Here is a 17,227-nt window from a genome sequence, read left to right on the forward strand (position 1 = left end):
ATGCCGTGAGCGGAGCAGCTACAGTGAGTAGGAGAGAGAAACACCTTCCACACCGTCTTCAGAACCGGCTATAGTTTCCCGCTCGTCCCTCCCTGGGAGAACCAGGGGGCACTCTAGCACCCAGACTTGGGTGCTGGCTCCCTCTCTAACGTCTGGGGATTCTGTCTGAGGAGCCAGGACGTGATGGGGGGGACGAGGGTCTGCGGGGAGCAGTGGGGAGGGGCTGGGACTCGGGGCCAGGACCTGCTACAGAGCGATTTATTGCCTCGGCCCAGCCGGGGCTCCTGAGCGGGCCGTGGACGGTCGTCTGTGGCGAGGCCCCGGCGTCTGGCAGGAAGCCTGGGCTCAGGCAGCAGCTGCAGGACCCGCCGCCCGGCCGGCACAGTGCGGTCATTGTACGGTGGGGGAGGGACAGAGAGGGAGGCCCCGAGGCACAGCAGGGACAAGGGCTCGATGCGCTCGTTGGCAGGAAGGACCGTCCTGGCCTCGCGAGACTCCGCGTGTGCCCCGAAGCCTCTGCCAGGTGCTGGCACCGGCCCGGCCCGGGGGCGGCAACATCCCTGCTGTAGGCTCTTGGCACCGTGGCGGGAACGGCCCCCCAGGAAACCCAGTCAGCTCCAGGGATCCTGCGGGGACCCCACGCCCAGTGCCGACCCGTAGAGCACCCGAGACAGCCCCTCACCCAGCCCAGGTCAGAGAAGGCGGCGGTGTCGCCTGCTTCCTTCCGGCTGGTTCCTGCTGCTCGTCGTCCAGTGCTCAGCAGGCTTCCCTTGTCCTGTCAGGATGTGGGAGTCCTGGGGGTCTGTGGCGTTGTAGCCACGGGTTCCTCCCCGGGAGAAGTCTCGGTCCCAGCAGTACGGAACTCAGTGCCCTCATGGGGGTGAGTGGCTGGGGTGGGAAGAGGGGGGGAGCAGCTGGTTCAGAACCGGACCCCTCCTCCAGGCAGCCCTCCAGCCCAACGCTGAGAGATGCTGCTTCCCTCCTCTCTTTCCGTGCCATGGGGACGTGCCACCCCCGTCAGAAGTGCGGAATCTCTCTCCCACCAGGGCAAGGCTGAGCAGGTTGCTTCATGCCAGGGAGAAAACCAGCTCATTGCTGAGCGAGAAATCGATTTCTTCGGGCGTCTGTGGGGAGCACTAAGGAAATGCACAGACCGGCATCCTTTGGGCAGACAGAGAGACGGAGCAGGGGCCAAGCGGGATGGGCGGGGCGCCGGCCTTGCAGCTACTGACCAGACCAATGCTCTGCGCCCATGTGGCCCCCCGAGCCCCATCAGGAGGTCCTCTGAGCCCTGCCTGCTGCCCCAACCCAGGAGATAAATGTATGAGAGGAAGAAAAGGCCAAGACGCTGGGCTCCCCGCTCTGCCCTTTGCTCTGAGGTTTGCGGGAGAGAAGATTCGCCCCCCCCCACACACACTGCCCCTGCTTCTTTGGGGCTCCCGCACCTCCCCGGCCCACGGAGCCTCCGAGGCGTCAGCCGTGGGGACGCAGGACCCAGCAGGCTGGGGAGGAGAGGCAGCAGCTGCGGCTTGGAGGTGCGTCCCGACACCTCCCCGGAGCTGCAGAAAGGAAAAGGAGCCGGTGGTCTCGGCCACCCAGCAAGGGCCCCCGGGCCCCGGGTCGGCTCTGGGAAAGCCGGCCCTCACACCTCGTCGCGAGGCACCAGCTGCTCTGATCGTTAGGAGGCAGAGAATTATTATTAGTTCTCTGGAAAATCTCGGACCACAGTTGTTCTCGGGAAAATCTTGCTGCTTGAGCTTAAATGTCACAAGCTGTTTTGTCACTGATACCAGCACAGCAGGTGCGCGTCCTGGGGACGCATGAAGAGACGGCAGTGCCGGCGCACAGCGGGCCTGGAGGTCAGGGTGGCCCCTCCGGCCTGTTCACACAGCCCAGCCAGTTTGCCCAACTGCCCCGGTGCCCGGCCCAGCTCAGGCCGCCATGCCCAGCTCCCGCCGTACCACTTCCAGACAACTCCTTGCTGAGTGGCACGTGTGAGTGGCCTCTAGCACCGACTCCTGCGTGAGACCCCAGCCCTCTCCCTGCTGCCGGGATTGACCGCAGCATGTCTGACCCAGCCTTGCCCAGTTCTGCTCGAAATCAAGGCCCGAAGGGAATCGCCGGCTTTGCGGATGGAACAGGTGAACGATTCGTAGACTGAAAATGTGCGAAGGCCTGGTGTGAGGACGCCCCCAGCCCCCTGGGTGCGCGTGTCCCCCTCTCTCTGCCGGGCTCTCAGTTACTCTGGTGACAGCGGACAGAGCTCCAGCTGTGCCAACAGGCAGTTGAGGGTCCCCATCCCAGTGGCCCCTGTGTGGTCGACGATGTCCTGACGACTTACAAGACCTGCGTGCTTCGGGCTCCAGATAAGCCACAAGATTCCGCAGGTTTATTTATTTGAATAGGGCTGGAGTGATAGCACAGCGGTAGGGCGTTAGCCTTGCATGCAGCCCACGCGGCCGACCCGAGTTCGATTCCTCCGCCCCTCTCGGAGAGCCCGGCAAGCAACTGAGAGTATCTCGCCCGCACGGCAGAGCCTGGCAAGCTCCCCGTGACGTATTCGATATGCCAGACACAGTAAGAACAAAGTCTCCAATGGAGATGTTACTGGGCCCGCTCGAGCAAATCGACGAACAACGGGAAGGCCTTTACCTTTTATAAAAAGGCCTTTTAGGCCTTTTTATTTCTTTGAATAAACAGGACAAAGCCCCGTGGTGGAGACTGTTCCCGTGAGATGGCAGACCCAGCGGGATCGGAAGGGGTGGGCGAGCCCCAAGGGTAGAAACGGCAGGACAGGGGACCCTCGGGGAGTTTGGCAGTGGGGAGGCGGGGCAGGGGCAGGGAGGGGCCGTTCAGTGACGAGGGCAATGGTCAGTCTGGGCCAGGACTCGGTGCTGAAAGGAGTGAGGTGGCCGCAGGACATCCGACCAGGTGCCCGAAAGGGGCTGGGGCGGGGCAAAGGGGAAAGTGCCCGTCACAGAGGCAGCGAGAGGGAAACTGGGGACACTGGCGGAGGGACGGGTTGGACACCGTCGCAGTCACGAACAGTTTGTAACCGTAACGAATCATGATTCAATTAAGGACATTAAAAAGCCTGTTCCCCAATGCTGGACTAGTGGGTCACGGAGGCGCGGCGTGCATGGTACCTGCCGTCCTTCCGGCCGTCTGTCTGGCCCTGCTAGCCCCCTCCCGAGCGGCGTCAGCGGCCCAGCGCCATCGGCCGAGCAGGGGATGCAAAGAGAACGAGCCGGAGACACCCAGCCAAGATACCTGGGCGCTGGAGAGGAGACGGGGCTCCCCAGGCAGACGCCTCCAGCGGGAGGGGATCTGTTCGCGCATCTGAGCAGGCCTAACGCCAGCCGGCAGACACGTGCGCACACGCCTCCCCGTGCTGTGTGCCCGCCCGTCTCTGCCCATCTTCACCCTGAACGCAGCGGCGGGGAGAATCCGCGCCTGGAGCTGGAGGGGAAGAGGGGCCCCACGGAGCCCCCGAGTCTCCCACACGGAGCCACGCGTCTCCCACCTCCTCCCGCTGCGCTCCTGCTCCTGCCCTGACATCAGTGGCCACACATTCTCCTGAAACGGAGGCAGCGGGCCGCTCCAGCGGCCGCCCTGTGCTTCCTGGTGTAGGAAGTTACTGCCCCCCGCCCCCCAGCCCACTGAAGACCCCCATCCTGTCAAGGTCTGGTAACAGATCCCCTGTAGCCTCGAGGGTGCGGTGGGGCCACATTTGTCTGCAGACGCCTAGAGACTCGGTGTCAATAACAGCCACATAACGGTCATTGCTGCCCCATCTCTTCAAGCAGACAGATACCGAAGGGGAAGCCGCTGTCCACTGTGTGCCGGAGAGAGGCTGGAGCTGGCCACGCTTGGGCGGGCACTTCCTCCTCTACCCATTCTCTTCCCTTCCTCCCTCCGTCCCTCCCTCCGTCCCTCCCTCCGTCCCTCCCTCCGTCCTTCCCTCCGTCCCTCCCTCCGGTCCTCCCTCCGTCCCTCCCTCTGTCCCTCCCTCCGGCCCTCCCTCCGTCCCCCTCTCCCTCCCTCCCACGTGCAGAGCCTGTTTGCCTCCTGGCAGCCCCTGGTGAACCGTCCCGAAACGTCCCGATGTCTTGGTCTGCTGGGGCAGGTTCTGCAGGCACCGTGCTGGCTTAGAGACCTTCGGCCCTAATTGCACTTCCTCAGTCATGAGCATCTGGGAGGTTCCCTGCAGAACCAGGTGAGGCTCGGGGGCTCGGGAGAATGCGGCATTAGACCCCTTCTCTGGGCCCCGCTCAGAGCACTGCTGGACGTTCCCGTCTCTGTTTCACAGTCTTCACTCACAAATGATGGAAACTCAGCAGCCAAGCTCCTGCTGGGCCTCCGCTTACGGAAAAGCACAGAGACGCCTCGGGAACTGAAACCGCCTCTCCCCGCTGGCCGCAGTGCCAAGGACCCCAAAACACCAATTCAGAACAGGGCACGCACGCCCCTGCTCCTGTGGCCACTCCCGACTCACAGAGCGCACAGCCGGGCTGGGCGGAGAAGAGCGTGTGGCCACAGGCCCGACTCGGGTGTGAGCAAGAGAAAAGCCGCCCGTGTGAGCTAAGCCAGAGGCGCCCCGGTGCCCACTGGCCTCGCGCACGGGGACGTGGAGGAACCAAGAAGGGGCGGGCAGTGTCCAGCCGGAAGGACCCTGGGATTCTGGCACGGGACGGAAGTTACGAGTAGACAGGGGGGTCCGGGGGAGGAAGCGGCAGGCGAGGGGCGCGTGGGCAGCTGGCGGGACGGGGACGCGGGTTCCCGAGGGCGTAAGTGCTGCTGGTGCAGCCAGTGACCACCACCAAGATAAAGCGTCCGGCTCGGAAGAGGGTCTCGGACACGTGCTGTGAGGTGGGGGACCCCGAGGACACGGTGTGGAACGAAATGTTGGCGGCATGGAGGATGGCCACTCGGTGGCTGCTCATTGGGTGGACGGGCGAACAGGCGGAGGCGGGCTTGTCCTGGGGGACACTGGGTGGGAAGGTGAGAAGCGCCTCCGAGGCAGCTCCGAGCGGCTCTCAGGACACGTGACTCTGCCACCGGAAGATGGCTCACGTAGCTATTTTTGGTTTTCTGTATGTCATTCTAATTAAAAAAATTTTTTTTTAATTTTAAGTTAGAAAATTAGTGAGATGCCTTAAGCCAAACCCCTAATAAACGCCAGCAAGGAGAAATTTAGACGCGTTGTTTCTTTGTTTGAGGTTTTGGGGATTTCTTTTTTTTTTTTTCTTTTTTGATTTGTTTTGTTTTGTCTTGGGGTCACGCCCTGCGGTGTTCAGGCCTCACTCCTGGCTCTGTGCTCAGGCACAGGGTCTCCTGGTGGTGCTGGGGGACCTTGTGGGGTTGGACCCAGGCCGGCGGCATGCAAGGCAGGTGCCCTCCCTGTGGCGCTGTGGCTCAGCCCCGGGGGCACTGGTTCTGCCCTTGGTCCTCCCCGACTGCAGAGAAGCGTGAGCCGCATGGAGGAGGGGGGCTGTGGGGGGAGCAGGGGTGACCAAGCGTGGGGAGAGGGGCGCTCGGGCTGAGCTTCTGGGGGACGCTCCAGCCGGGGCAGAAGCAGGTGGACAAGATGCCCCGGCCGCCGAGCACTGCTGCCCAGGTGGCCCCAGGCTGTCAGTGAGACGTCGTCCGGAGCAGGGGTGGCACTTCTGAGCCGAGACAATGGGCAATTGGGGGCGTGTTTGTTCCCCCCCACCCCCGGCGAAAAGCAGGCTGTGGGCGCCCACTCACTAACCCCACTGCTCAGGGGCAGCATCAGGGGCTGCGATTGGGGTTAGGGGATGGCAAATCCGTTCATCAGGAGGATCCCGGGAGGGTAGCCATAAGGAAGGGAGGGCGCCAGCTGCCCTCTCCCCTCGACCCACCCCTGCCCAGCCCCCTCTGTGGCGCTGACCAGCAGACACAGCCACTGCTGTGCTTGACAGAACTCAGCTGGGGCTCCCACGAGCACCTGCAACACCGTCTCTCTGACGGACAGGAGCTTCGCTGTCCCCTCCAGGGGACACGGTGGGGACACAGGTGAACAGCTGAGCTCTGGCACATGCCCCAAGACACAGAGATCCTGTAGGGGCCACCATCCCGGGAGCTGGGCTCTGCGAAGGCACGAAGGCACGGCGGGAGAAGAAGCACTTAACCCCTCACTCACCCGCTCAGCCACACACTCACCCACCCAGTCACCCACTTACCCACTCACCCACTCACCCACTCACCCACCCACCCACTCACCCACTCACCCCCTCACCCCCTCACCCCTGCCTCGCCTGCCCTCTGCGGGCTGTGACCAGCTAGCTGATGGGACTCGGTGCTGTGTGCTCCGCAGAGGGAGTGCTCCCGTGAGTGCACTGGGTGTCGCCTGCCTGCCCTCACTCCTTCACCTGCTCCCCTGCTCATGCATTCATTCATTCATTCCACCCAGTCAGCCACTACGCTGCAGAAGCCCTGGCCGGGTCCGAGGGTCACGCGACCTCACCCGGAAGCTCCTGCCATCCCCACAGGGGAACAGCAAGGACCTGGGCTGTGGGGGCGGCCTGAAGCAGGACGGGAGCAGGCTTGCTGGGGGGCGCGCGGCCCTCACAGGAGCAGGGCTCAAGGAGGAGGGGGGAGGGCTGAGGGCCGGTCCCGCAGCCTGCCCGCACCCCGTAGCCCTCTGCCTTCCCCTGCATCTGGGAGCCCCTGAGAGACCTCGCCCAAGCCCACAGAACTTGGCGATTCTAGAACCAGCAGTTCCGGAGCCTGAGGGGCCGGCAGGTGCGCAGAGGTAGGACGGCACCAGGGCTGAGCGTCGGAGGCAGCGGGAGGTGCCCGACAGGAGAGAGAGCAGGCATGGGGCAGGGGTGCGGGGGGCAGAGAGAAAGGTGCTGGGGCGGGCTGCCGGGGACAGAGGGGCAGGGGCAGAGGTCCTGAGGCGGGGCAGCTGGGGCAGGGGGCAAGGGTACCAGGCCCCGAGGGGCTGCAGCGCCGGCAGGGGCACGCCCAGAGCAGAGCTGAGGCCTGAGCGCCCGAACAGGTCCCCTCAACCCGGCTGTGCTCCCAGCAGTGCTCCCGCTCTGGCCCCCTCGGGTCAGCGCTGCCCGCTCCAGGGTGACACTCTCCCTTGGGCCTTCGCCCTCCGGAGCTGGATCCTTCTCCAGTGCCCCCAAGCGCAGCCCAGAGGATGTCCCAGGAGAGCGAGAGCGTTGCCCGTTAGCCTCCCACAGCAGGGACGGACCCCCGAGGTGCAGCAGATTCCTTAGCCACTGAAGGGCGTCGCCTGCGTCCCTCCCGCTCCTGGACACGCTCTCCTGACACTCTGGTGTCCTCTTAGGTCACTTCCGTACAGTTGAGTGTAATTAGCCGCCGACGGCTCTCGTGGCCATGGAACAGGTCGAAAGCCCGAAGGCCCTTAACTGTGAAACCAGGAGTGGACATGCCCCTTTATGCTGAGTGACCCCGCCCCACCCCCCAGGAGACTCGGGCCCACAGACCCATGAACGCTAAAGGCCTCTTGAAGGGCGCCGTCCAGCTTGGTCTTTGAGGCTATTTTCTGTCCCCTTTCCCGCCCCTCAGCCCCTGTGGGCACGGAGAAGCTGTTCTGTCACTAAATAATAGATCAGCGTTATTTATGACCTGCGCTGTGTGTGTTCATTTCCTCCTAAAAATATCACCCTATTGCAGACACCAAGGCGTCCTCTCGGACGGAGGGAAGAGCCAGGAAGCGCAGAGGACAATGGTGCGCTGACCGCCCTGTCCACAAGCTGCTGCCAAGAGCCGCTCACGCCATTTTCCATGTCTGCCCTGGCAGTTCCTGCCCTGCCTCGGTCCTCAGTCCTGGCCCACCACGCTGAAGATGGGAGACGCGGCTGGAACGGGGGCCCACCAGGAACTTCCCTCTGGCCCGCTGTCCGCGGGGTTTCTCAGGGGTCGGGGACAGCGCTGGCCTTGCACACAGCCAACCCAGATTCTATCCCCGGCACCCCCCGTGGTCCCCTGAGCCCCCACAGGAGTGAACCCTGAGCACAGAGGCAGGAGGGACCTCCGGGCACTGCTGGGTGAGGCCCCTCCAGAAACAAAACCAACAAGCCAAGGAAAAAACCTCATCTTCTGCAAGAGACTTCCTGGTTCATCTCTCCCCAGCTCCCTGGCCCAGAAGGACAGAAGCGGTCCTCGAGCGGCCACGTGAGTGACCATGTCCAGAGGATGCTGCCCGCCTCTGAGGCCTCTCTGTCCCCGCTGCCCTCCCAGCCCTCCTCTCTCCTGCCTTTCCACTCGCCTTCCTTCCTCCTGCTCCATCTTCTCTCTGGAGCTGACCCGGCCCAGGGTGGCCGCCAGGTGCAGCAGGACACAGCAGCTGGCTGAGCCGGGGGTGGTGGGCAGGTCAGCTCTGCGACAAGGGCTGGGGAAGGGGTCCCACCTCTGAAACGAGAAAGATGGAGGGATGGCCAGAAGCAGCCCACCCGGCTCGAAGCTCACCCTGAAACTCTGCCTTCCTGAAGGGAAAGAAAACGCTTCCCAACCTACCCCTGGAGGTCGTAAAGGGACGCTTGGGTCTGTTGAGATGGCCTGGGGGTCGTGGCCACTCCACGGTCAGCTGAGTGTGTCCCCACGAGAAGGGAGGGACAGGCAGGCACTGCCTACGACCCCCCCTACCTTGCACCCTCTGTTGGGCCCATGCTACCCCCAGCTGGCCACACCCCTGAGCCTCTCTAAGTGGCCACGTGCAGTGTCCAGCACCCTCCCAGCCTATTCCAGAAGTGCCCCAGGGTCCTGATTCTCACGCCCACCCTTGTCCCCGCCCAGTCTTGCAGACTCTTTAGGTCACTTTCCCCGAGGCCTCCTTGCCCCACGTCTGCGCCCCCCCCCCCCCCGTGTCACCAAAAGACCCCGACTCACAGGAGCTTCTGCCCCACGGGCCTGGGGCCACGCAGTGGTCTCCAGCCTGGAGTCCCTCCACACCCTGCGCTTCAGGCATCTTCCAGAAGCTTCTGATGTCTTCTGCTGGGCCACCCTGCCTCTACCACCTGTGAACTCTTTCGGTGACACCCAGGGGCCCTGGGTGGCACAAAGGTGTTCCAAGTGTCCAGGAGGAGTGTCTGGGGGGAAGTGCACTGTGTCAGGGGCAGAAGTAGGACCCAAACATCTGTCGGGATCCGTTATGACTTCACAGGTCTATCTGCTGCCTGAGCTGGGGCACACGTGACCACAGGTCACTCTCGAGAGACTCACACAGGTCTGCACACAGGGACAGACGTGACAACAGGACAATCATGAGAAACTCAGGACGTGACGACAGGACAATCATGAGAGACTCAGGGGTCTGCACACATGACCACCGGACACTCACGAGAGACTCGACTGTGAAGAGTTGGGACGAGGGGAGAATTGTCTGGTATGGAGAGAATGAACTGGAAACCATAGCTAAGGAGGGAGAGAGTGTGAGCTGTCAGGGAAAGTGCTAATATTCTAGTCTCCGAGGGACTGAATTTCCAGATGCCCGAGGATGGGCAGTGTGTCCACCCCCTCCCCGCCCAGGGCTAAGTCTTGGTCCATCTCCGAAGAGAGTGGTGGCCGAACCCTCTCCCTGAGCAATACCAGGAGAGCTGGAGAGGCCCGAGTTCAGCTCCAGAACAGGCGTGACCACAGAGAGCAGAGCAGAGGGCAGCCCCGAGCCGAGCTCCTACCCAAGGTCAGGCAACCGGAGTATCAAAAAGAGGAATAATTGTGACAAAATGGAACAAAGTTTAGAGTGTGAAAGCCAGAGTTCCATCCTGATTATAGTAATAAAATACAGTTCTAATGCAAAAATAAGAATGCCATGTACATATAGATGCTTTTTAATTGGGTATGATGAAAGGTTGTGTGTAGGTGTGTTTTTCGCTTTATTCATCTGTGCATCTGTTCACATGGTGTAGACACGTGTTTACTGTCTAAATAGAAAAGGGTAGATGGAAGAAATTTCAGTTACCCAAGTAGTTCCAAGCAACTTTGGCACTAAGCGTTCCAACAGAGAAGATGGATTACGGTCACAGGTAATAACCAACAGAATGAGAGTCCCTCGAGGACAGGCTCGGTGGCCAAACACAATGGGCCGAAGACAGAAATCTGAGATGACTAATTAACCGAGTGGCCACAGAGCTGAGCATATACTTCCAACAACACCACAGGAAGGCACATACAGATCGAAGAGACGCAGGACAGAGCGATGGATGGGAATGGGTGGGTTGATCCATGACAGGGCTGTCACAGAACAGTCTCACGTCACACAAAACTTAAGGAATGCATCACGGGGCTGGCGGGGGCAGAACCACAGACTGCAAATCCCTATTCCTGGGAGGACGATGCAGGAATCAGGATGTCCCAATAAGACAATGAAGACTGCAGCTTGACACTGGCCAGTGGCTCAGACTTGAGTCCATCGGAGACAACTGACCAAGTCCCATGTGCAGAGCAGAACCCAGAGACGTCGGGCTGGGGTGTGGTGTGGTGGGAAGTGTGTGTCTGCAGGCAGCAGCCCTGGGTTCTATCCCTGGCACCACCAAACAAGGCAATAACATGCTGGGCTTGGCCTGGGGGTCTCGGGTTGGGGTGGGGAATGGGCTTGGGGGGCCACACCTGGTGGTGCTCAGGAGCTACTCCTGGCTCCGTGCTCAGGCAGGACCTCTGGGGGTCCCTTGGGAGAGGGTTGGCTGCGCTGGGGTTATTTTGTCTTAACTGGAGAATATACTGTTAGCTTCTGTGGTTTTGATGACCAAAGATACTGCACCATCCACCAGCGCAGAGCGTGGGCCCTCCCCCACTATCCCAAGTCACCTATGACCACTGTCACCACTACCAGCCCAGAGCCTGGGCCCTCCCCCACTATCCCAGGTCACCTATGACCACTGTCACAACCACCAGTGCAGAGCCTGGGCCCTCCCCCACCGTCCCAGGTCGCCTGACCACACTGTCACTCCACCAGCGCAGTGCTTGGGCCCTTCCTCACTGTCCCCAGTCACCTCTGACCACACCTCTCTCCTTCCTCACCCCTGTGGCTTAGTCATCTTCATTTTATTATCAAGGCCAACAGGATTTTGCCGGCCTTTTCTTCTATGTACCTTATGGATTCTGGTCTGATGTCGAGGTCTTTAATCCACTTTGATCTGACTTTTGTGCATGGTGTTGGGTAGAGGTCTGAGCCCATATATATATATATGTATATTTATTATTTTTATTAGTGAAACACCATGAGGTACAGTTGTAGACTTGCAAATTTTTGTGCTCCCTCCACCAGTGCCCATTTTCCACCACCATGGATCCCAATGTCCCTCCCACCCCCATCCCCCCCATCCCACCCTGCCTCTGTGGCAGGGCATTCCCTTTTGTTCTCTCTCTCCTTTTGGGTGTTGTGGTCTTGAGCCCATATTTTTGCATGTGGTTCTCCAGTTATGCCAGCCCCATTTGCTGAAGAGGAGTTCCTTGCTCCACTTTATGTTTCTTGCTCCCTTGTCAAAGATTAGATGATCATATATTTTATTTTTTCTTAATTAATACAAGGCAGAGTTTCCTACCCTGTGCCTGACTGTCCTCACCAGGGCCCAACAGCTGAAGACCTCCAGGCCCCAGCCAAGGCTATACTGGGACCACTCTCCACACACTTGGATGAGCCTCATGCATAAAAGAACTGGCAGAGGAACCCAGGTGTGTGGGACTGAGATCTCCAAGCCTGCACGGTTTGGGACTGGACCTGTCAGTAGCTAGACAGTTACACCCACCAACTGCCGTGTAACCCCAACAACGGCCAGGATCCAGAGATTATCACACCAAGCTCCCAGGAGCGCGCGGTCGCATTTGCGGCTGCGCGACTTTTTATTTACATTTCTCTAAGTTTTCAGAGTACCTTAAATATCCCACCCACACGGCAGAGCCTGGCAAGCTATCTGTGGTCTATGCCAAATAGACCAAATTGATATGCCAAATCCAGTAAAAAAAAAGGATCTCATTCCCCTGACCCTGAATACGGCAGAGTCGAGAAGGATGTGGAAGGAGAGGCTGATAAAATCCCAAGGCAGAAATAGGCTGCCAAAATGAAGAAAGACAAAAATGATTGTCTATACTTTTAATGCTCGTACTCTGGCATCTGATGCATCCATTGAGGACCTGATGGTACAAGCGCGAAAGATCAAATACGACATCATTGGTCTGACCGAAACGAGAAGACATCAATCACATCACGCCATTTTCGACACTGGAGAAGAACTGTTCCTTGGAACATGTGATAAAAGAGGCGTCGGTGGTGTCGGTATCCTTGTCAACACAAACTTAGCCATGAGCATTGATTCATTCGAATGCCTAACAACCCGAATTGGGTTTTCAGAGTACCTTAAATATCCCACCTATTCAAGATTACACTTGAATAGATGTGGCTCACTGCCGGCAGTTTCTATCTTTGTTGTCTATGTACCAACATCCAGTTATGGTGAAAGAAAAATTGAGAAGTTCTACATGGAGCTGGAGAAGTTCTATAAAGAAGATCACACCTTCTACAAGATCATTGTCGGTGATTTTAATGCCAAGATAGGACCAAGAAGATCAGCCGATGAACTCCACATCAGGACCCATGGCCTAGAATGGAATGAACAGGGTGACAGACTGTCTGAGTTCATCATGTCAACGAAGACCTTCCATGGTAACTCACAGTTCCAAAAGGCTGAATCTAAACGTTGGACATGGGAGTCTCCCGGTGGACGGTTCCACAATGAAATAGACCACATCATATTCAATCGGCGGTTTTGCCTAACCAATGTTGCTGTTGTCCCAAAATTCCAAGCAGGATCAGACCACCGTCTCCTTCGTGCAAAATTCTGCCTCACAGAATGAGAAGAAAAGAATGCAAAGTTTATGAAGAGGACTCCCAGAACAACCACCAACTGGGAGCTCTTTGGCAACATGGGAAGATGCCGTCATTGACAACATTGGTGAGGAATACGATCAAATGATTCAGCACCTCCATGATTGTGCGAGGAATGCCAAAAGAGAGATAACCACAAAAAACCGCCTTTCTTCGAACACTCTTGAACTTAATCACCAACGTGGCTTGGCACATGCCTCAGGCAACCACAAGCGAATGTCCGAGCTGGCAAAACAATGCAGAGAAGCCATCAAGGATGACCTCAAAAACAGGAGAGCAGCAATGCTGGTAGATGCGGCAGAAGCTGGGAAAAGCATTCGTAATGCCCGCCTGTCCTTTACCAACTACAAGACCAAGATGACTGCCCTCCGACATCATGATGGATCTATCACATCTTCCAGAAGGGCAATGGAAAAGATTATTCATGACTTCTACTCAGATCTCTTTAATACCATGTCCACTTGCCCACATACCACATTCTACATGATGGATATGTCGTTCCCAATGTTTTCCCTTCCGAAATCCAACATGCCATCTCGTTGGTAAAGAAACAAAGAGCACCTGGCCCAGACAAGATAAGACCTGAACACCTGAAGAACTTACCATCAGTACTCATCAATACACTGGCTCGGCTCTTCACACGCTACCTGTCTGAATGCAAGGTTCCATCCCAATAGAAAACCAGCAGGACTGTACTACTATACAAGAAGGGAGACATCCACGACATTGGCAACTATCGCCCAATCTGCCTATTGTCTGTCATCTACAAACTGTTCACTCGAGTCATCCTGAATAGGAGTAGCAGAACACTAGAGGAAGGACAACCATGTGAACAAGCCAGATTCCGAAAAGGATTCAGTACCATCGACCATATCCACACGATTACTAAGCTCATTGAGGTTTCTCAGGAGTTCAAGATGTCGCTCTGTCTAATGCCATTCATTGATTTAAAGAAGGCCTTTGATTCTGTTGAGACAGAAGCAGTCATAGAAGCCCTAGCCAATCAGGGCGTACAAACTCAATACATCAGGATCCTTCGTGAGCTCTATTACGGATTCACTACCAGGATCTCACCATTCTACAAAGAAGTAATCATCCATGTCAAGAGAGGGGTTCGGCAGGGTGATATCATTTCACCAAAACTCTTCAGTGCCACCCTCGAGAACATCATGTGATGACTGGAATGGGAAAGCATGGGAGTGAAGATTGATGGTCGGCAACTACACCACCTCCACTTTGCTAATGACATCGTTCTAATAACACCAAACATCAGCCAAGCGGCATAAATGCTGACTGACTTCGACCGTGAATGTGGAAAGGTCGGACTACAGATGAATCTTAGGAAGACAATGTTTATGAGAAACAGCCTTGTTCCTGACGCTCCATTCGCTCTCAACGGAACCACCATCTCTGAATGCAACAGTTATATATACCTAGGTCGAGAAATCAACATGATTAATGACCTGGCATCTGAGTTGCGCAGGAGGAAGAGAGCGGCTTGGAATGCCTTCAAGAACGTCGAAGAAATAGCTAAGAGGACGAAGAACCTCCAACTACGAGCACATCTCTTTGATTCCACTGTTCTTCCTGCATTAACATATGCCTCAGAGACCTGGACCCTACGAAAACAGGATGAGAACGCTATTCGGGTCTCTCAAAGAGGAATCAAAAGAACTATGCTTGGAATATCACGATTCACTCAAATGAGAGATAGAATCCGGAGTTCTGATCTTCGTCAACGCTCAAGAATCAGGGACGCTGTCTCATTTGCCAAGGCATCAAAAATCAGATGGGCTGGACACGTAATGAGGTTTACAGACAACCACTGGACTAGAGCCATTACTGATTGGATTCCACAGGACATCAAAAGATCACGTGGACGCCCACCTACAAGATGGTCAGAATTCTTCGTCAAGACCCTGAATGATCGGTTTGAGGATCTGCATGTTCCTAGAACGAACAGATGCCATTGGGCTACGCTAGCACGTAACCAGGATGAATGGAGACGTTACTGGCACCCGCTCGAGTAAATCGATGAATAACGGGGATTAAGTGATTAAGTGATTGATATTTATTAAAAATATAGACTAAAGGTCCGTGCTTAAATGTCATCGTGGTCGTGTGCTGGCTTCCATAAAACAACTAGTGGTAAGAAACTCTTCAACAGACAGCAGTAAAAAAGGGGACCAGAAATGACAAGAGAGTGTCACCGGAGACATAATTCCCTTATAACTGATATTGCTAGAAAAAGGAATTTTCCATTATTTACCCTTATACCAACATTGACAGAGGCAAAACATATGGAACGCTTCATGAATTTGCATGTCATCCTTGCGCAGGGACCATGCTAATCTTCTCTGTATCCTTCCAATTTTAGTATATGTGCTGCCGAAGTGAACACGATGATCATATATTTTAGGTTGCGTGTAGGGATATTCAACCTTATTCCACTGGTCTGTGGATCTATTTCAGGGTGTTTGATCAATTTATTTGAAGAATGTCATGGGTAACCTTATAGGATCGCAATGATTCTTTATAATGCTTTGGGGAGTATTGCCATTTTGACAATGTTATTTCTCCAAATCCATGAGCAGGGGGTGTGTTTCCATTTTCTCATATCCTCGTTTATTTCTTGAAGTAGGGTTTTGTAGTTTTCTTTATACAGATCCTTTACCTCCTTAGTTAAGCTGATTCCGAGGTACTTGATTTTCTTACGATGATTGGGAACAGGATTAATTTTTTCATGTCACTTTCTTCTCTCTCATTATTTGCATATAGGAATGCCATGGACTTTTAATATCAATTTAATAGCCTGCGACTTTACTATACAAGTCTATTGTTTCCAGGAGCTTCTTGGTAGAGGCTTGAAGGTTCTCTAAGTATAGTATCATGTCATCTGCAAATAGTGAGAATTTGATTTCTTCCTTTCCTATATGGATGCCCTTAATATCCTTTGCTTCCCTAACTGCTATGGCAAATACTTCCAGTACTATATTGAATAGAAGTGATGAGAACGGGCATCCTTGTCTTGTCCCTGATCTTAGACAGAAGGCTTTTAGTCTTTCCCCATTGAGAATAATGTTTGTCACAGGCTTTTGGTAGATGGCTTTGACTATATTGAGGAAAGTCCCTTCAATTCCTATTTTGCTGAGAGTTTTCATCATAACTGGTGCTGGATCTTGTCAAATGCTTTCTCTGCATCTATTGATATGATCGTATGGCTTTCATCTTTTCTTTTATTGATATGATAGATTATGTTGATTGACTTGCGAATATTAAAACTTACATTCCTGGGATGAATCCCACTTGGTCATGGGTATGATCTTTTTGACAAGGGTTCTATTTGTTAATATTTTGTTGAGGATCTTTGCATCCTTGTTCATCAGGGATATTGGCCTGTAATTTTCTTGTTTTTGTGGTGTCTCTGTCTGTTTTTGGTATTAGGATGATATGTGCCTCTTAGAAACTGTTTGGGAGTGTTTCTGTTTCTTCAGTTTTCTCAAAAAGCTTGAAAAGGACTGGCAATGGGTCCTCTTTAAATGTTTGGAAGAATTCGCTAGTAAATCCATCTGGACCTGGGCTTTTGTTTTTGTGAAGAATTTTGATTACTGTTTCAGTTTCCTTGATAGTGATAGGCCTATTCAAGTATTCCAAATCTTCTTGGTTAGGCCTTGGGAGTTTATAGGAATCTGGGAATTTGTCCATTTCTTCTAGGTTCTCTTGTTTCATGGCATACAGACTTTCAAAGTAATTTTTGATGATCTTTGGAATTTCTTTGGTTTCTGTTGTGATGTACCCCTTTTCACTTCTGATTCGGTTTATTAGGGTTCTCTCTCTCTCATTCTTTGTGAGTCTTACTAGTTGTTTATCAACCTTGTTTGTTTTTTCAAAGAAACAGATCTTGGTTTAATTGATCTTTTGAATCGTTTTTGGGGAATTTAGCTCGTTGATTTCTGCTTTAAGTTTTATTATTTCTTTCCTCCTGCCTGATTTGGGCTCCTTTTGTTGGTCATTTTCTAAAATCTTAAGCTGTGAAGTCAAGTTATTTATGAGGGCCTTTTCTTCCTTCCTGATAAATGCTTGCAGAGCTATAAAATTTCCCCTTAACATTGCTTTCTCTGTGTCCCATAAGTTCTGGTAGCTCGTGTCTTCATTCTCAGCTGTTTCCAGAAATCTTTTAATTTCTTCCTTGATTTCCTCTCTGACTCACTCATTGTTCAACATTGAGCTGTTTAATTTCCAGATGTTTGATTTCATTCTCTGTTTCTGTGTGTGATTAACTTCTTTTTCAGTGCAACATGGTCTGAAAAGATAGTTGATACAATTTCTATCTTTCTGATTCTATTG

General features: G+C 54.8%; 1 non-coding gene across 1 annotated transcript; it reads right to left on the reverse strand.

Annotated features, from left to right (window-relative positions):
• Positions 1 to 15,174: 15,174 nt before the first annotated feature.
• Positions 15,175 to 15,281, reverse strand: LOC130038032 (U6 spliceosomal RNA). The gene has a single exon (XR_008794586.1). It is a non-coding gene; the product is annotated as a U6 spliceosomal RNA (small nuclear RNA).
• Positions 15,282 to 17,227: the final 1,946 nt, after the last annotated feature.

The sequence above is a fragment of the Sorex fumeus genome, unplaced genomic scaffold (assembly GCF_029834395.1).
Source record: "Sorex fumeus unplaced genomic scaffold, SorFum_2.1 ptg000072l, whole genome shotgun sequence".
In the NCBI taxonomy this organism is placed as follows: domain Eukaryota; kingdom Metazoa; phylum Chordata; class Mammalia; order Eulipotyphla; family Soricidae; genus Sorex; species Sorex fumeus.